The 19279-nt window shown below is 36.1% G+C and overlaps 1 protein-coding gene across 6 annotated transcripts in view; it reads left to right on the top strand.

Moving 5' to 3' along the window:
• Window positions 1–19279, top strand: part of LOC106672673 (mitogen-activated protein kinase-binding protein 1) — a 174836-nt gene that overhangs the window by 30524 nt on the left and 125033 nt on the right. The window contains exon 1 of one of the 6 annotated variants that reach the window (XM_014404273.2): window positions 9854–9964. The exons of the other annotated variants lie outside the window; for them this stretch is intronic. The gene's annotated coding sequence lies outside the window, so the exon portion shown is untranslated. Of the gene's footprint in view, window positions 1–9853; window positions 9965–19279 lie in introns of those variants that run through there. 6 annotated transcript variants of the gene reach the window in all.

The raw sequence follows: 19279 nt of genomic DNA, 5'->3' as shown, positions 1-19279 counted from the left end.
ACAAAAATTACAGAATTGGATGGAATTGGGCTTCGAGCCCTGATTACTGTCCAGACTTTGCACCTTTCCGACTGCCAATCTGTTCCGGTTCATGACTCATTATCTACAATGGAAACCTTTTAATTCTCAGGATGAGGTTCAGAATGGAGTTGCAGAATTCTTCCGTTCAAAACCCAAAGAATGGTATTGTGAAGGAATCCAACATCTGGCCTCGAGATGGCAACAAACCATAAAACACAATACTTCGAAAATTAAAAAAAAAATTGTGTCAAAATAAAATTATCTTTAAATTAGATAGAAAAATGGTCATTTTTTATATGACTCACCTTATAATGTTAGAGGTTATGAGCCGACAAACAGCTGAGATAGTCGCCGGCCCTCTGCGTGTTTTTCTTCTTTTTCTGGACTTTCACGAATTTTGTTTTAAACTGTAGCCATTTGAGCGTCCCGATCTGATTTCTGACTCTCTGCTTTTATATGCGTACTACGTCCATATCCTAAAATGCTAGCTAGCTCACGTTTGCACCTCAGGTTGTCCACTAACATGTAAAATTTCAAAAAACATACAATATGTGTATATAATCACCACCCGATACAAACATAAAAGTCCGGTTATATTCACTTCTCCAGAATATTTGGGGCGTGTTCAAAGCCTCTCCATTCTCGTTAAAACCTTACATTTTACTCTCCAGTTGTCACACATTCACCCCAGAGTACTCTATATTTATTTCTCGGGGCTGGGTAAAAAAAACCCTTCCTTTCGCTATTGAATTACATCCATACCAATAAAGCAATATAAACACAACAAAAGACAACTATACACTTAAGAATGCCTGTAGCCCTGAGATACTGGAACGACGATTTGTGCCCACCGCCGGCCTCAGACTACGCACTTATCCGCCGATATGTCAGAAGAAAACAAAAACTCCCCAACTGGATACTCTGATATAAGTAAAATTAATTTAGAGTGAATTGGCTGATATTGTTTGTTGAAAGTTGGGCATCCCTTTCACGTTAACAACGTAGGGCTGTCTTTTAAAAAAAGAGGGCTTTTGAAAGACTAGATAGGGAGAATAACGTTATCCCCAAATAGGTGTATTCCTTAAGTACCTGAATAATTTTCAGGCTTTTCATAAGCCAAAAATCACCTACTTGAACCCCTCCTCCAACTAATGGCTTCGAAAATGACATAAAATGCATTATAACCAGGACGATTTTGTCTCAAAATGACGACGCCTTCGCAATAAAGTCCAGACTTAAGAGAACTTTACGTGTAGATACATCAGAGTGGTTAAATTAGGAACGACATACAAAAGTTCACTGACTTGCAGACCAGCATAATTTGATAACACCTGTATTGTTTCATGAAGTTTTAAATTTAAAACGAAACGAGTACATTTGGAATGGGGGTTAAGCTTCTTTTATATCTTGAGTTATTAAACATAATTAAATAATAACCGGACACTCGTATTTTGGTGTTTATTTCAAACTACATATATGTTTTTATTGTTATATTAATTACAACATATTTATTTAATCTAAACAAAATTAAAAAATCAGATTAACATTTAACTAACAATTTTTTTTTACCCAGTTTTGCCGTTAATGCGTTATCAAGAGCAGAACCAAATAATAAAATATTAGGTAAACTTATACTATCATTAAATTTTTTTGGTCGAATTTTCGTTCAACCCATCATAATTGAATAATTTTTATTAAATTAAATTAGTCTGGCAGAGGGATCCAAGACATCCTTAAATGCTTTGAAATCACAATTGTCATTTTTACTTAAGTTCAATAAAACATTATTATTATTATTAAAATTCATGAATTTTTGATCTCGTTTAGTTTGGTTTGCGACAAAATTATTGGGTTGTCCGGAAAATAATGCACATTTATAGTTATAAAAGAAAAAAATTAAATAAATGATTTTTTTAAATTCCCAACGTGTTGGCAACTTCTCTATACACTCTGAATAGAATTTTGAGTCTTTATTTCTGAGAAGTTCTGTACAACATTTTCTAATGAAGTTTGATCAATAAATTTTTTACGTTGTCCAGGCGTGTGAAAAAATGGTAGTCGATAGGCGAGAGGTCGGGAGAATAGGGAAAGAGAGGAGGAACATCATAGCCAAGATCCAACAGATTTCGTTTTGTCACTTGTGAGACATGGGGCCGAGCGTTGTCGTGTAACAGAATCGGCCTTTTCCGATTTATCAAAGATGGCTTCAATAATTCCAATTTCTGGTTCATTGCTTTACTTTGAGATCAATACAATTCGGCGTTGATGGTATTGCCAAGATTCAGGAAGCGTAGTAAATCAGCTCAAATGAAGCCCACCAAAGAATAACCATCACCTTTTTTTGAGGAGTTGGGGGGGGGGGGCTTTGGAAAACGAGGTACTGTTCTTCTCCTCTGTCGAGCTACTGCCTAGAACGTCTGCTGATTCGTAGAGAATCCACTTGCACGAGTAACTATTCTATCCAAAAAAGGCTCGATTATGTTTCGGCAAACAAATGGTGCGTAAAATTCATAACGATTTTTTTAAAAATGCTCTATCGTTTAACGAACTCAACTTCGTTGCAAATGTTCATATGACAATTCTACAGGGGCAGATGCTAATCATGTTCTTTTGGCCTGCCCACTAAAACTTCAAGGAAGAGAAGATATTTACAAAATACTGGTGAAAAATAAAGTGCCACTACCCACCTCAGTTAACATAATTTTAAGGTATATTAAGAACATTGCAAACCTGGATCCCATTTTTACATTTATCCAAAAAAATGACAGATATTTAAACAAATTTTAATAAAGAAGGAAAGAATAGTAATATTGGATCAAGTGGACAACGTGCTCAGGCGGCGGCTGGGCCGTGCCTCGCTGGGCGGGCGGTGGGCTGCTGGGTTGACGCTTTTGGCCTCTCGGGCGAGTTTGGCCCCGGATTGTGGGATGGATGCGGACTTTTCCATGGGCCCTAGGTGCCGTGTAGATGGTTTTTTATCCGCATCCATCTGGAACAATCTGTGACAAAGTAAAAGAAGGGTAGAAGGACCTTATGCAGAGAAGAGGCTTGGGCGTCCTTTCCGGTCGGCGCTCGCGGAGTTCGGTCTCGGCGGGGTCGGGCTATGGGCTGTGGACTGTCTGCGGGACCCACTAACAACAAAAAAAACTTCCAGCTTTTTCACCTTTCCAGTTGCCTTAAAGGTGGCCATTCACGATTGAGCAATGGAGCCTAGCAGTCCAAACGGAGCGACGCCGTTCCAAAAACCGTCAATGGCAAAACTGAATTGGCGTGCCGGGCTGCGCCGAATATTCGACCGGTCCAAACTCCAACAACCGCCACTCCAAACATCTTCGGCGCGACGACGGCATGGCGCGTGAAACTTTTTTTTTCGACGCAGTCTCTGTCTTTCTGTCATTGAGCAAACATCTCCGTCGTACAAAAAGTAAAAAACGTTTATTCTTTATTGACAATCACATCCAATCGAGATTTTATTGTTGAGGTGATTGAATTGTACAAAAGTTTACCGTGTTTATGGAAAGTGGTAGACAATGATTACCACGATAGAAATAAAAGAAATTCGGCTCTCGACCAGTTGGTCGACCTTTCAAAACAAAGGATACACATGAAATGAGTGATGCGGTATTGATAACCCCTTAGCGTTGAGCAGAAATCGTAGTAGAGAACTTAGAGATGAGAACATCGTAGTTCATCCCTGTAACGTAGCGTAATGTGGCTGCCAACCTTTCATCTGGAGTGTTGATTTCTCTCCTGATTGTCTTTTGTTTTCTAATCAAGAGGGGCTACAAGCTGAAGTAAATATAAATAACACGTTTCATCCATCCTTAGATAGTTCCTCCAATCAGCGGGTTCAAGGGAAAGATCTTTCATCAAATTGATGTGGGTATTAAGGCTTCTGTTCAGGAGCCACTTCTTTATCCATTTCCTCTTCGGTTTTTTTTATATATAAACAAACAGCACCGTAGCAGAAGAGATCGTCATCCATTTTGAAGAAGTAATTCACCAAATGACGATCGGAGCGACTGGCTGTGGAGCGGTGTCCCCTCAAATTTCAGGCACTCCAAATAGAACTTACGGCTCAGCGCGGTTCCATTTGGAGCGATCGTGAATGGCCACCTTAAGATGGGTCAGCGACGCCGATTTGCTAACATGATTTTCTACAAGTTCTCGAACGGATTTTTTTTCGACCGAAGCTCGCGAACATCATCATCTAGGGAAGAAATCCTTCCACGATTTTATCTTCAAGGCTAAAGTTTCCCTCTCGAAATTTTTAAACCATCTCTGAACGGTGCTCTCACTCACACTGCCATCGCCCCAGACTTCATTAATGTTTCTGGCCTTTTGGGCACCGTTCCGACTTGGTTTAAACTCGTAAAATGAAATTACGCGAAAATCATGCGTTGACATCGTAGTAAAGACTGAATTACTCTCAAGTAAAGGGATGCTACAGAGGTCAATAAACATTTTTGTTTGTAAGAGGAACAAAAGTGTTGTCAGTCGTACAAAAGAATAATCCATCTAACGTAAACAGTTTATTATATAGAGGAGTAATTGAAAGAAAACATCAAATCTGCAGTTTTTCCGGACAACCCAATAACATAACGAGGAGAACGCGGTGGGCGAACGGTTGGGGCTTCCCACTCGCATTGCCACTCTAACGTTAGGCCCTGGGTTCGAATCCCGGCATAGTCCATGTGTGAAAATATGAAGAAAGTGGTTTGATATCTCTAGTATTAGAAATCGGTTTTTGCGTACGTAGCTCGACTGTAGAATAAAGTAGATGAAAAATATTATCTTGTGCAGTTCGAAAATTTTTATATTGAGCCCAGTGTTCTTCATCTTCATTCGAGTGAATTTAATTAAATTAAACTATTTCGCACTCGCTTGAATTAAAAAAGTACATGAAATTAATTGAAGTTAGGAGTTTATTCGATGTGCATATTAAGTAAGTGGCTTTAAATAAATTTAAATAGTGTGTGCAGTTAATGTTGATGCAGTTGTTTATTGCGGATTTCAGATATTATTTCCGTGTTATTTCTCATCCTGCCAGGGCTCGGTTTGGTGCGGATAAATTATTTGTTCATAAGTCCCGCGTGGGTTTCGCCAAATAGGGAATGACTTAATTGATTGAAAGAGTTGTAATTCTCTATGGACACACCTAGGCTGGACCTCCCCTTGATTACATATGGTACATCAGAGTTTTTTCTTGCATACCCGGTCCAGTGGGAGATAATGGCAATTCTGTGATTTCTGTCAATCCAAAAGGATATTTTCGTGTAGTTGTCGCCGACCTTGGCGGATAAATCATTCATGGGAATGAAAAAAATTCCTGGTCATTGTTTTTTGGGTGGAATATTTTGAAATTGTTTTCTCCTGTGTAGGCTGAATCTGTATAACATGTTTTTCTTTTTGAAAAAAATCTTGTTTTAAGCACTATTATAAGCAATAACGTCTTGTTTAGCGAAAAGAAAAAGAAAACCTACAGTTTAGAGCTAAGACTTTTGCCTATAAGGTGTTTCAATTAATATGTCGCTCTACATCTTGCTGTGATGCTTAAGTTCGGGGTTTCGAGGCTTACGAGATACTTGAGAGCATTGACTATTCCTTTGTAGAAAAAGTGATTTCCCTACCTTCTGCCACACCTCTGTACATATTACTTTTCGAAACTGAGGTTGGATATTATTTTTCTTCACACTCTGAAACTACACTTCAAGTATTGCATTAGAGTGTAAAATTTACCCCCTCTCTTATAAACAAAAATATATTGTTTAGAAAGTAAGTGAAGAGTAAGTTCAGCTAGTCGAGAAGATTTAGCATCTCGTACCGCCTTTTCAACCAGTTTTTCTCTCTATCCTTATCTAAGCCCTAGCTTTAATATACGTAGCCTTCTAGTTCTAGTTGTTAAAGGCCTTTATAAGCCTTTTCAAAATGAAGTCGTCCAATTTCGATTGCAAAGGTTCCTCGGAAGGCTTACACTGTTCACTCAAATCCTTTGGCTTTTTCCTATTATCAACCCAGGGTATGAACTCTATACAAAGGAGCAAACAGCAGTAGCCTTTCTTGTAAATAGCGAAACAATATAGAAAGTCGACAAATAACGATTAAAGAATGTACGGACGGAAGAGCCGTAATGGGAAAAAATGGAAATATTGTACATAGCATATCTGATATAGATTGCTAAAACTGTTTAGCAACTATCCTTAAAACCGTTAATAAATTAACTATTAAATTACTAGATATTAGGTAGTTGTATTTAGTAAAATTAATGACATATTTTTCTCCTAATAAATGAACATGAATAACTTTTTTTGTAATAAATAATCTTACTTCATGAATTAATCCTAATCTGATATTGTTACGCTTATTATTTCTTGATAATATTAACTTTTCTTTGTTTCAGGTGAGTGTTTTCCAGATTTTTAGGCCATGTAAGTATGTATAAGGCTATGTACAATAGCATAAATTTAAGTTCTTAACGCTAATTATACATATTTTCAATAATTCTGGGCTATTAATCAAATTAAATTATTGTTATCTATTATTTCAGTAGGGGTATGGTCTTTTTTGTTGTTGTTAAAGCTCCTTAATGATGTTATTAAGTGAAATTTCTTGCCTCAAGGTTTAACGGACCATTGTTCTTTGTATAAAAGTCGTTGCCAAAAATTGTACACCTATTTAAAATATATTATGAACTTCTAATATGAAAACTTATAATATGAAATAATTCTCACTTGGCTGAATTTACTTCCACCTCAGACCGTAGATTATTGATTTTCCTACAAGTGCACGCCTAGAAATATCAACGAGAAGTCCAATCTCTTTTGTCTGCTATACGAGGGCCGAAAACGTTTCGTGTTTCCTAGAACAAATAATTTATAAATTAATTTTTTAATATTATACATGATTAAAATGATTAAAGATTGCTGTTCTATTAAGAAAAGTTGGATTAATTACAATTTCAACATATTCACTTAATTAAATGCTCCTAACACTTGGAAGCAATAATTTATTGATAAATATGTAAAACTGGCCTTCTGGTCTTTTTCAGCTTAAATTTCCTTACGTTTTGCTTGCTGTTATTTACTAAAATTGAATTTCAACTAAAATTTAAATCTAAATAACAATAAATTTGGGAAAAATTAAAACTAGCTTTCTATTTTGCCTTTCGATGCTTACTATATAAGCATAAAATAATACGGAGGATGGGAAAATAACGAATGAAAGGGAGGACGTACCCGGAGATCCAGAATAATTTTTAAGCTCGGTAGGAAATATTTCTTCAGAGGAAACTAGGCCCTTGCCTTCATCAAAAACAGGCAGATCCTTAAGAGAATCAAGTTGGGAATTGTCAGACATTTTTGAAGTTTAAAAAAAATTCGAGCAATTAACGCCTTGTGGTCTTATAGAAAGAATCTGGGATGTTTGTAATTGCCTTCCTAAGGCAAAGCGAAGCACCGGACAGTAATTGAAACTTTTTCCGTTCGATTGTTGGACCTTGCTTCGATGGAAGGCAAACCCCCCATGGGCATAGTTGCGGACCAAGGAACTTGCATAGCTTTGCCAAAATTTTCCAGATTGATAAGGCAATGAGAATCCCGACTGAAATCTATCCGTCGAATTTTTTAAATACATTATCTTTATTAAAACTGGTCAAAATTCTACCATTTGTCAATTTTACACTTGCTAATAAATATAGTACTAATAAATACTCTTTTACCCACTCATTATTGGCTTCGTTTAACAAGGTGATCGATCTTCTAGCATTTAAAAAACTAATTCAAACGCTTGGTCCTCTTCAGTAGTCTTTCAACGTGCTGGCAGTGTAGCAAGCTACAGGCTTCCGTTGTTCGTAAGCTTTAAAGCCGCTTGTTGTAAGAATACCGTGTGATTCAGTGTCGTCGTGCGGGATGTTCAGGTGTTTGTCACCATTAAGCACATATCAAAGAGCATTTGTTATATTTTGAAGAAATTTATTTTGAAACCGTTGTGTTTATTATGATAATGCTACTTCTTTTTGGATCACCCCAGAGTTGTTACCAATTATGCATATAGGTTTTAATACATGATTGTAAATCATAACAATGAAATCATTTGTGAAGTTCGCATGTACGATTTCTGGTTGTATTGTCATCTTAGAAAATCTATCTGTCCTTATTTCACTCCCAGAACCACAAATTAATTTAGAGTTAAAGGAATTATTCTTCAATTGCCCAACTTTTATGAATGATATACGGAATAACAAAAGCGCAAGCATTTGCCTATTTTTCTGCTTCAAGGAAAGAAATGTCAGAAGTTGGCCTTACTGTTTTAAAATACAAGGACAGATTCACCGAATCATTCCGGATTTGTGGGATTAGGTTCCATCATACGGTCACATATTTTTATAAAACTCCTGCTTTGCTGTGGATGTGCGTCAGAAAATAAAAAAAAATTGACGGCACAGTTTTGATAACCCTTGGTATTTGGACTGCAGCTGAAACAATGTAAAACTAAAGTTTTATTTGAAGTTGAGTTTTGTTGATAGTGTACAGATGGATGTGCGTAGAGCTAACAAACCTACAGAAATTTCCATTCTTCAGAAGGAGAGCCACCCGGTTATCGTCACCTCGTTGTGCACTATCGTCAAAGTGGTGCTAAGTTAATTTCTGTCTTAATCTGTCATTGTGATCCTATGTTGTACTCACGGAACTGTCCTTGTGGTAGGCCAGAATGGGACTCCAAAATGACCCATAACTGCATGAGAAAACAAAACCGTCGTGAACTGCTAACAATGTTACAGTTTGCACGCTATCGACTTCTTATTCGTAATCTGTTTTCATAAATCATACCATTCTATGATTCCGACTATAGAATGAGGCTATTGCCCCAACAGGCCACTATTGGAAAATAATAACAAAAAACGAATTTATTTATTTTTACATTTTGTGCCATAACTTCGTTATTATTTGGTTCGCTTAAAAAATATTTTTAACTACTGAATTTACAATCGTGTTTATTTTAGCCTTGGGGGCGTTTTGAGCAAACAAAAAACTGAATGGAGTGATAACAGTTTTTTCACTCGTTTTTCACGTAAGAACTCTACAAAGGAATAACACGTCTGTTGTTTGCTGAACAATTATACTGCGTTAAACAGTTAGCACAATTTGAGGATGTTTCACTTAAATGGATAACGGATTTAAAATTGAAATGAGTTGAGGGAAATTTTTTATTCACTACAGCAAATTGACACATCTGTTGGAATAATATCGGAAGAGCAGCCTTATTTTCAGCAAAGGAAAGATTCAGCAAATGTTTTATTTTGCCAGAAATCAAGAAGTAGGTGTACAGGAAGAAAACTATTAAGATAAAATATACTTGTATCACACGAAGGTAACCAGCTGAAAGAGAATCATTTAGCAGTTACGTATTGTGAGATTACTTTTTGAGGTTTACGAGGTGATGACCTTTAGCTTGGGGGTCCTAGGATTGTGGTCCGCCTATCTTCGCTGTTTCTATGTATCGTACGACCAATCTACATATTTGATGTATGTCAGGCATATTTTTGCTGAATCCCGTTTTGGTTTCAAAAGTCATAAGTTTTTTGATCATTTTTAAGTCAAATTCTGGCTTATCTGAGACTTAACCCTCCTCGCGTTTGAAGTGGGCTAGCGTGCTGGTAACTCGATCTGGTCGTTCAAGATTTCCGAAAATAATCTCGTGTTTTCTGCCCATTTTCTGTGACACGAATGAGCAGAGATTGCCAGAAGATTTACGATGCTTGTCGACTGGCTCCACCTGCTGGCCACGTCCGTACTATCGTTCCCACCTGAGGGGACTTCAGCAATCGCGTTTCGCCCAGTCTCAGTCCGGTTCTTGTGGATGAATTGTGCGTGATCTGTGTGGATACTTCAATGATAAAAGCTTGACGTTATTTTTACTTTTGTTGTTCATAAAGATAAATATGGTAACTATAAACTTTATATTTAATATAGTAGAGTTTTATCTCGGAGTCTCAGTTCTGTACATTTTTGCCTTCGGGTGATATTATCAGATGGCACAGGTGGTCAGTATCGCAATTCGAATTTCGCAAGTGATATTTCTTCGTTTGTAATCTTCATCATTCTTCATAAGACACGTAACGGTTGCAGGGTTTTCCTTTGATCATCAGAATGTCATCTCTCGAGATGGACCAGGTGAAAGTAAACAACGGCTTGAAAAGTTGCTTTAACGTTCTATTTTAATAATTTGTGAATATTTTCACATTCCCATCGTGCTTGTTGTCATTTTGCACAAAGGAGATTCATAATAGTCGAATCACTGTATCCAAGGAAACTCATTGGAAGAATTCTACCCTGAGATAAAACCCACCATTAACTGTTTTCTTCCTCAATTTTCATTTTATAAGTTTAGCTTTGCTAAATATAGCATCCGTCAAGGGACTTATGCGAGTAAACAGTCCATTATTAAATCATGCCACCTGTAGATCTTGAGAAAAATATCATGAAAGTATTTAAAATGCAATTTATTTGGCATGTTTAGCAAGGTCTTAAAACTTTACTTTTCTTCTAACGATGTTAGGGTGTGTTTAAGGTGCAAGGTCTTTACCTGTCAGTACTAGTGTCGATTAAAAGGAGCCGTTAATTTCCGTATTGCGCGCATTTTATCGCCACTTGTCATTCGCATTTTTAAGGCATAATCTGAAATCGTAATTGGAATTGAATACTTTTTGGCAGAATCGTCTGATCTGAACTTCTGGTCTCAGTAAGGTTCATTGCACTGCAGGAATAACTGGATAGCGTTTTGTGCCGAGACGAGTGGAACGATGCCATTTTCTTCTCCTGGATATTACGCGTCTGGGCAGAATAGCCCCTGATTGCTTTTCAAATGAGAACGAGAGCTTGTTTTGTTAACTAACCGCTTGTTTATTCCGGCATAACACGGTCGAAACGTTGGAAAATAAAGAAAAATGTAGGGAAGCGAAGTAGAAAATATTCCAGACAAAATTGGTGGTACTGGCCGAATTTGACAATTTGATAAATCTGTTGTTTGGTCGTTTCCGATCAGTCTGATCTGTTTTGTCATCAGACTAGTTCATTTCATAACCTTCACAAGTTGGTCTATTCGCACTTTTCTGTGTATGTCTCATTTTCGGGAACTCACAAACTCATCATTGAATACGTTTATGTGCCAAAAGACCAAAGCCGCGAGACTAGTCAAACCAAACTACAGGTGCAGACTTCAATATGAAATCTCACAAAATTAACATTTTTATTTAGTTAAATACTCGATGTTGCATTCGATATTTAAATTCTCCCGAAATCTTACTTGTTGCGTTAATGCGAAAAATAAACTGTGATAGGAAAACAACGAAATAAATGTCAAATGTAACAAACCATTATTTAACATCTCTCATTTACGTCATTCCTACAGTTGAGAGTGCCACACGACACACAAAAATGACACATCTACACGGAAAACAAACACTTTGGGCCCTGAAGATGATCTCAATAAAGATCGAAACGTTGGCACGATAAAGAAAATGTTTTTCTAAAACCTACGTCTCACCAGACCGCATCTCACGATCTCCGAATAATCATTGACTAACGGTCACTAAGCATCACACAAATGTACCGAATATATTCATTAACCAAGTGTCCAAATGTTTGAAAACAGAATACACAAAATAAAGAGAAAACATTAAACCCCCCGACTTGCTTTATCGTTTGTGAAGATCCAGGCTTTTTTAACACTCGAGAATATATACGACCGAGTATCCCTCATCTGAAACTTTTAATTTAATTTTTTTGGCACAGAAGTTTGTTTGGGCGGAAGGCTGGCAAGTGTCTCACAGCCGATGTCTGTTTATCACTGCTAACAAGCAGACGCCCCCGGCATTTTATCATGAACGCAATAGAATTTTGTATTGGACTTGTTTATCGACCGAATTAAATTTTCCACTCGTATAATTAACTTCACTGCGTAATTAGGGAGTATAATTGGAGCCAAACCTCGCTTATTTTCACGAGTGTAGCATTTAAATTGATGCAGAAAGTTCAGTTAATGTACAACTCTATAAAATGTAACGGTTTTCTGTGGCCTTTCACTTTTGCTTGTGTGATGGAATTGAGTGGTATTTTTGAAAATATTCTTAACGAAGATATAAAATCTCTGATTCTATAATTTAACATTTTTCTCAGTAAGGTTGAATCATATTTTTGGTGTTAGCCATTGTAATAAATGATACTCATTCCAGTGTATGTAGATCGTATTTGCCAACAACAATCTCTTACACGCTCCAATAATATAAGCAACCTTTTTCATGCAGGTCCAATAAAGGTAAAAATAAACTCCCCAAGATAGATTTAACAAAACAAATAAGTTATTCGAAAGTACATCGTGTTAGTTTCAATTTTTTAAAATAATTATATAGTCATAATTTGAAACTACTATGCCACTTAACACTCTATAATTATTAACTGTTATTATCTGATGTTCAGCTTTACGAAACTCAACTGTTGTTTTTGTTTTTTCATTTGAAAAATAGACTTGTTAGATCGAATTGATTATTTATGATTTTTCCACATTTCTGAGCGAGGTAGAAATTAAATACAATATTATACCCGCCCCATAGATAAGATGAGATGTCCTATTACTTTTACAACTTAATACTTATTTCGTAATATTGAATCACATCTCTGGTGATAGTCACGGATATAAACAGAAAATATATTTACTTATTACTTTGCTACAATTATTTTTATTACTTTGAGACATAACGGAATGGCCCATTATTATTTCGATTTTCCATCCTTGGTAAATGCAAAAGATTTCTGATTTTTCCTTATTCTTTTATATTTGTTTTTAACTTCTTTCCATAATTCTTAGCTTTTTGATAAGCAACTGCTTTGTCACTACGACGAATTGGGCAATTTTGAATAAATGTTCTTTGTTAGCAAGGACGAGTATATTACATTTAGAATAATTATCGAAAAAAGTTTAAATGGTTTTATTTCGAAAATTGTAGTGTTTTCAATTTTTCCAATGTGGACAATAAGCCAAAGATTATGTGGAAACTTGCGATCTTCTATCAGATAAATAATTGGCTACCTTTTTAATGCTACTTAAAGTTATTTTAAGAATTCCATGGAACCACTATTGAATATAGTTCATGTAGTTGTGCAGAATTCTTGAACCTACCCATGCATTAAGATAGAATTTCATTTCGAACTGCTTTTGTAGGCTGAACCGACTAAACATACAGGATTATTAGTTTGTTAGTTCAAAGACAAGATGTCCTTCGGTAGATTTTTCAAATGTGTTTTTGCAAGAAAAGCCTCTTTCTGTCGCGTCATTACATAAACCATGTCTTGTGTGAGCAGGTGTGATAAAACAGGAAAATAACCGCGGTGCATACATTGAAAATACGTGAACATATATTGTGTGTGAGTTTTGTTAATTAGCTACCAATTAACGTTTTTTTAGTGTTAATTAAACGATTTTGTGGTAATACTGATATGCTTTAAATCTAAAAAAACAAAACAAATAACACTCCTTAATAAAATTGTTGTAACTTTTACCCCTTAAATTTAAAAGCTGAGTAAACACAACAACAGGTTATTATTAGATGCCCTCTTGTGGTACGCTAGGTGATGGACCTATATTTTGGTTATTTTGGTCTGTCTTGTTTTGAACCAAAATGATCAGAAACGACCGTAACTATAAAAAATAGGATGTACACGCACATTAATTTGTGTGAGATTGAAGTAGTGGACTTATCTGAAGTTTAGGTACTTTAGAATCAATTCCTGATTTTTTAATTAACATACGTGGAAAAAGTTTTCTAGGACCATATTTTCAAAATTTGTCATCTCGCATGCTAAGAATTCTCACGATTGGATGAACTTTATTTAATTTTTTACAAATCGATTCACCTTCTGCAAATTGCACTCGCGAATGGGATTTGCTTCGTCGGGATCTGATTGGGAAATCATCCAGTCGAATGTTGCAATGAACTAATTCCCGCTGGGTTTGCTATTTTCCATTTGACCATTTCAACCTTCCTATTACTTTCAAGTCCAAACTAATTTTAAAAATCGTGCTTAAGATTGATTATGTATTAAGTTGATAGTGAAATGAAGCAACTTAATCTAGTAAATTTATTCTCTCCCAGAGGACTTGACATTTTTTAAAATTATTTTTACCATGTTCTAAAGACATTATTTGTTAAGATTCCCAACCAATTTGACACAACACAAGATGCAAAATTAGTTCAAAATGATTTTTAGAATAGAAGTTCTCGTTGTTTTTATACTTATTCCTTCCAGCCTTTCACAAGTCACAATCAAATACAGGTTAGTTAAAAAACAAGTCTTGCTTTACATTCATTAACTAGTAAATCGATATTGAAATGAAGCAATCTGTATTATTGGGTATGAACAAACTTTAATAATTAGTTATTAAATATTAAATGTTAATGTTTAAATTATACAAATACATGTAGAATGTGAAAAAAGTGAATTTATACAATGCTAGAAATTTTAGACTCAAAGTATTTGTACTCACTCAAAGTGTTTGTATAAATTATATAAAACATTGTATAAATTCACTTTTTTCATGTCCTACATGTATTTGTTTAATTTAAACAATATTTATAAATCCCAAGCCCACAAGATGATCTCAATAAAGATTGAAACGTTGACACGATAAAGAAAATGTATTTTCAAAACTTACCGTTTAAAAAAAATTACCAGACCGCATCTCAAGATCTAGCAAATAAACTTTAAAAAAATATTTTTCACTGGTAGTTTATAAAATTTCAATTTATTTCAAGAATAAACAACATTTTCAAACTAATTGAGGCGATTTAAAAGGCAACCTACAAAAAGGTTTATGGAAGAACAAGTTATAATGTGGGTGAAAAATTGGAGGGGGTTGAACGTAAAAGTGCGTTCTATGTTGTATGTTGGCTTTCGGATAAAGTCTATAAACTTTGTAAATTACTTGAATTTCCCCCGAGGTGTCTCCTCATTGACAAACCTTTGGGCATTACAATATCACTCGTAGGTTTGGATAAATTCAGAAACTTTTATGACTAATCGAGCCCTTGAAATTATCGGGCTTAAGAATCGTCGAACGGTTGTACGATCGCACTGGCTCAACTTTCCTCAATAATTCATATGGTAAATGCCGAGAAATCCTTACACGCAAAAAGTAGCCTTGTTGTAAACGCTACTTTCCGTGACGAGGATTAACTTCCTATATAAATAAACTAATAATGATAACGAGATCCTTTTCATGTAACAGGACGGTTGTGCTTTTTTTTAAACACCTAATTGGCATCAGCCTTCAGATATTACAAGCTCTTTATAGCTTTTAGGTGAAAGTTCGAAGCAGAACAGCCGAACGAAGGAGAATGTGTAGGTCACAGTCGTGACATTAGAACAACTGTTGGGTCTGTTCCTCCTTAAGGAAAGGGAAATTTTACCCCTATTCGGCAATTTCTGACCTTTTTTCCTCGATTAAAAGGTAAAGTTGAAAAAAATTCAACCTTTGGGCAATAAAATATGTTTCTATATTTGTCCCGTTGCGACTTTCCCACAGGACGTTTCTCCCCGGGGCGCCCGGTCGAACTTTCGCCTCCTTGATCTCTCTCGCCGGATCGATAAAGCTCTCCTCTCCCGTTTGTTAAATAGCCCGTAAAATGTCTCATTGTTCTACTGTATATCGCAACTTCCGTGGGTCCGGGCTTCGCCTTCCTCTTCTACAAGGACGTGAACTTTCCCACTTCGCATCGCTCCAGCGTTTACGCCGTTTCGTCAACCGAATCCCGAAGGCGAATCGGGCCGCGGTCTGTTCGACGATGAACAAAGTCTGATACTTGAAATAGGACGGATTTCTACAGAAACGTCGGTTCATAACCGTTCAGATCTATGCTTTCCCTTGGTAACGAATAGTCAGGCCCAATAGTTTCCTTAATTACATCAAATTATAATAATAATTTCTTACCTCGGACCATTAGGGCAAAAGCTGTTGAATTGAATTAAGTTTGTCCGGAATGCCTTTGTTCGTTGAACAGGTCCATATGGACCAGATTTAACGACTCATGGTTTTCCTGACCACGTTCTCACGACGGCCTTCACGCAATTGAACAAGAAACAATATTATTTAAACGCTTTCAACAATGCTTTACGGTTGTTAACGTAATTCACAAGAGATATTTTATTTACAAAACAATAACAACTTTTGGAATGTGTTTAAAGAAAAGTTAACACTTAAATATAACTTTGTTGCAATCTATTGATACAAATAGATGCAAAATATTTTCTAACTGTTAATGCAAATGAAACTTGGTTGGTTTGGGCTAGAGGCGTTGTTAATAAACCATTGGAAAATAGGATTCACTCAGTTTCCCGTTAAACCAAACGGAAAATCCATAGGGCCCCGAGGTATTCTCAAGAATAGTGTTCCAAGGGGGAAAATAATTTATAATAAAACACTTCGCGCTTAACCCCTGTTCCACTTTCTTTCTCGCGGCTACGGAGTTTTGAAACTGGCAAAATAACTCATTCCTTGTTATAAAATACAAGAGAGTTTCGACCTGCTCTCATTCCAGATTGCGTTCGCACCTGAGGGTTTAAAAAGACTGCAGTGATCGCTTTGCGAAATATAAGGATTTTTCCTTCTAGTACATATTATGTATAGTGTAAGGTGTTTTGAAATACTGGCATTGGGATAAAAGCTGGTTTGTTTTACAGCGGGTATACTTTGTTTCTTGTAAACAAACTATATAAAAAATCGGGTTTAAAACGTTAACCAAATATCCACAAGTCTGATCAATTTGGTTTTTTGGTGATTCGGTGGGTCATCATGTTTAGTAGTGGGTCTTTCTAGCTTATATGTTCTAGGATCTCTACAAACTCACCACTAAATGTAACAAAAGCGGACGTAAATAGTGAGAAAGCAACTGTGAGCGACCAACAAGTGGTTCATTAGGGCATGGAACAGTCATAACAACATATACTTGTAGTTTGATCATTTCCAATCTTTTTGGTCTGTATTGTTCTGTTAGAAATTTCGATATTTTATTTCTTCTTTAGTGTGATTTTGTAGCTGTTGGTCTGGGCGCTTTCTCGTGTGTAAGTTCAACTTGTACGAAATCCACTAAATCATCTGAATAATAATATATAATAATACAGATATGGTAGATATTATCGATAACTGCGAAAATAGACAGGTCAGAAATAGGAACTACATTATTGATCATCGTGTTTGTCACGGATATTCCTTACTTGCCCAGTTCTACTAACTTCCCCTGGTAAGGCTTTTCGGAGGAATTTGGCCATCATCTAATCTTATAAACCTGTAAAAAAGATTTTTGTTAGGGGGGACCTACGGATACGGTGAGGATAATCAAAATGAAAAAAAAAATGTAGTATCAAAAAAAGATACTGCAGACAAAAACACAAATTCGCCACTGAATATGGCGACTGATAAACTAAAACGGCGAGAAAAAGCATGAGAAAATCATCGGAAACAACCAAAGCTACTAGTTCTAGTTCTTCAGACTGAATCTCACAATCTCTATCTCTATCTCTGTATACCGACTAACCGCCGAAATGGCGAAATTTACTCGTATGGCAGAATAAACCGGCGGAACTGGTTGATCGGAGACGATCAAACTGCATTGTTGGAAGATCTGCCCAGTGACGCTGACCCATCTTCCAATCTTACAAATACATAAAAAGGATATGATATACAAAATAAAACACTAATTAACCAGTGAAGAAGAAAGATGGTAAAATGCCGAACACGTCTGGCAGACTAAAGTAGTGAAACTACGCAGACCTGGATGATCGGAGACGATAATACTACTCGTTGGAAGATAGAAGACGTTGAACCTGTAGACTGTTTTTGATCTTCTCCGTTTCTGATAATTGATAACCCTGGTCTGCCCATTGCCATCCCTGGCCCATCTTCCAATCAAGCAAACATATACAAGGACCAAGATATACAAAATAACACACCAACCAACCATTGAAGAAGGCCAAATGCAGAAATGCATGTGATAACCAAAATTAGAGTAGAATGATTAAACCAAAATCGAGTCTAAAACTATACGAAACGTACAAAAGTAGCGTTTTTTAACTCCGTAAAGCAAACTGACAATCTCACTACACTACACGCTGTAACCACCAAAATGAAAATGTTCAAAGAATTCGTTAAACATTAATAGTGTAAGTCATTCAACCCATTAGTTCAGTAATCATATTTAAAAGAATAACTTATTCTTTAGTTCAAAATATATAATAAATAAAAACAGTCAAAAACTTTTTACATAAATATGTAAAAAGGATGATCATTGAGTGTCAAGAAAAGGAGGAAAAGGAATTGCTTGTAGTTACGTTTTGCCTGAGTGGGAAGTAGCGTCCTTGTAAAGTAGGCGCATTCCCGGGTGACCATATTTTTCTCAATTACGTGTATGCTGTTTTACTTGGATTTATTTTAATACAACCACTGTACTGTTTACCAACTTTATTCCTAACGAGTAAAGGTTGTTTAGTTTTGTACTTTTTATCAGGATGTCGAATTAGAAAATTTGTTATGTATTAGGTCTTCATTTGAAGGGATTTCATGCTTAGTGCATTTCAATAACTGATTTCCTTGGCGCTCCCAACAAACATCCGGCGCAAATATGACATCCTTTATGCATTATGACACTAAAAACATTCAGTATATCCAGCATTTTCCAGTTTATGTTTCCTCTGTTTTGGTTTATTTGTCGTCGAAAACAAATCGTTGAAGCGTAACACATATAAACAAATACCAACTTAAAAAAAGATGTTTTTCCCAGTCGTGACAACGGAGAAATGTGGGCTTGGCTGTAGCCCACGCTCGGATTCCATTGTGGCAAGAAAATCGCCTTTCCTTCCACCCCGCTCGCCTTCATTTAATAACCCGAGTAATTATATCACACAACAATATCCTCGACACGGGATCAGAGCTATTATTGTTTTTCTTTGTCGCATTCGGGATCAGGTTGCGAGAATGCATGTAGAACGTAAATGTGCCTGTCAAGCACAATAAATTGGAGATATTTGCGGTTTGAGATGGACAAACGTCCTTTTAAATCCATTATATTTCTTGGTCCGATTGACCAAATAACTTTCAATTAATTAATCTTTTTATGTAAGGTATTGGTTGAAAAATGGCAAAAAGGAAGGAAAATTCGAAAGGTAGGTTGAGATGGGGAGTTGTCCGAGTGGCTCGAAGTCAGATACCT

Source organism: Cimex lectularius, unplaced genomic scaffold (genome assembly GCF_000648675.2).
Source record: "Cimex lectularius strain Harlan isolate CLEC.00 unplaced genomic scaffold, Clec_2.1 scaffold61, whole genome shotgun sequence".
NCBI classification, from domain to species: domain Eukaryota; kingdom Metazoa; phylum Arthropoda; class Insecta; order Hemiptera; family Cimicidae; genus Cimex; species Cimex lectularius.
Note: the sequence above shows the minus strand (reverse complement) of the source record. Positions and strands in the feature narration are given on the sequence as shown.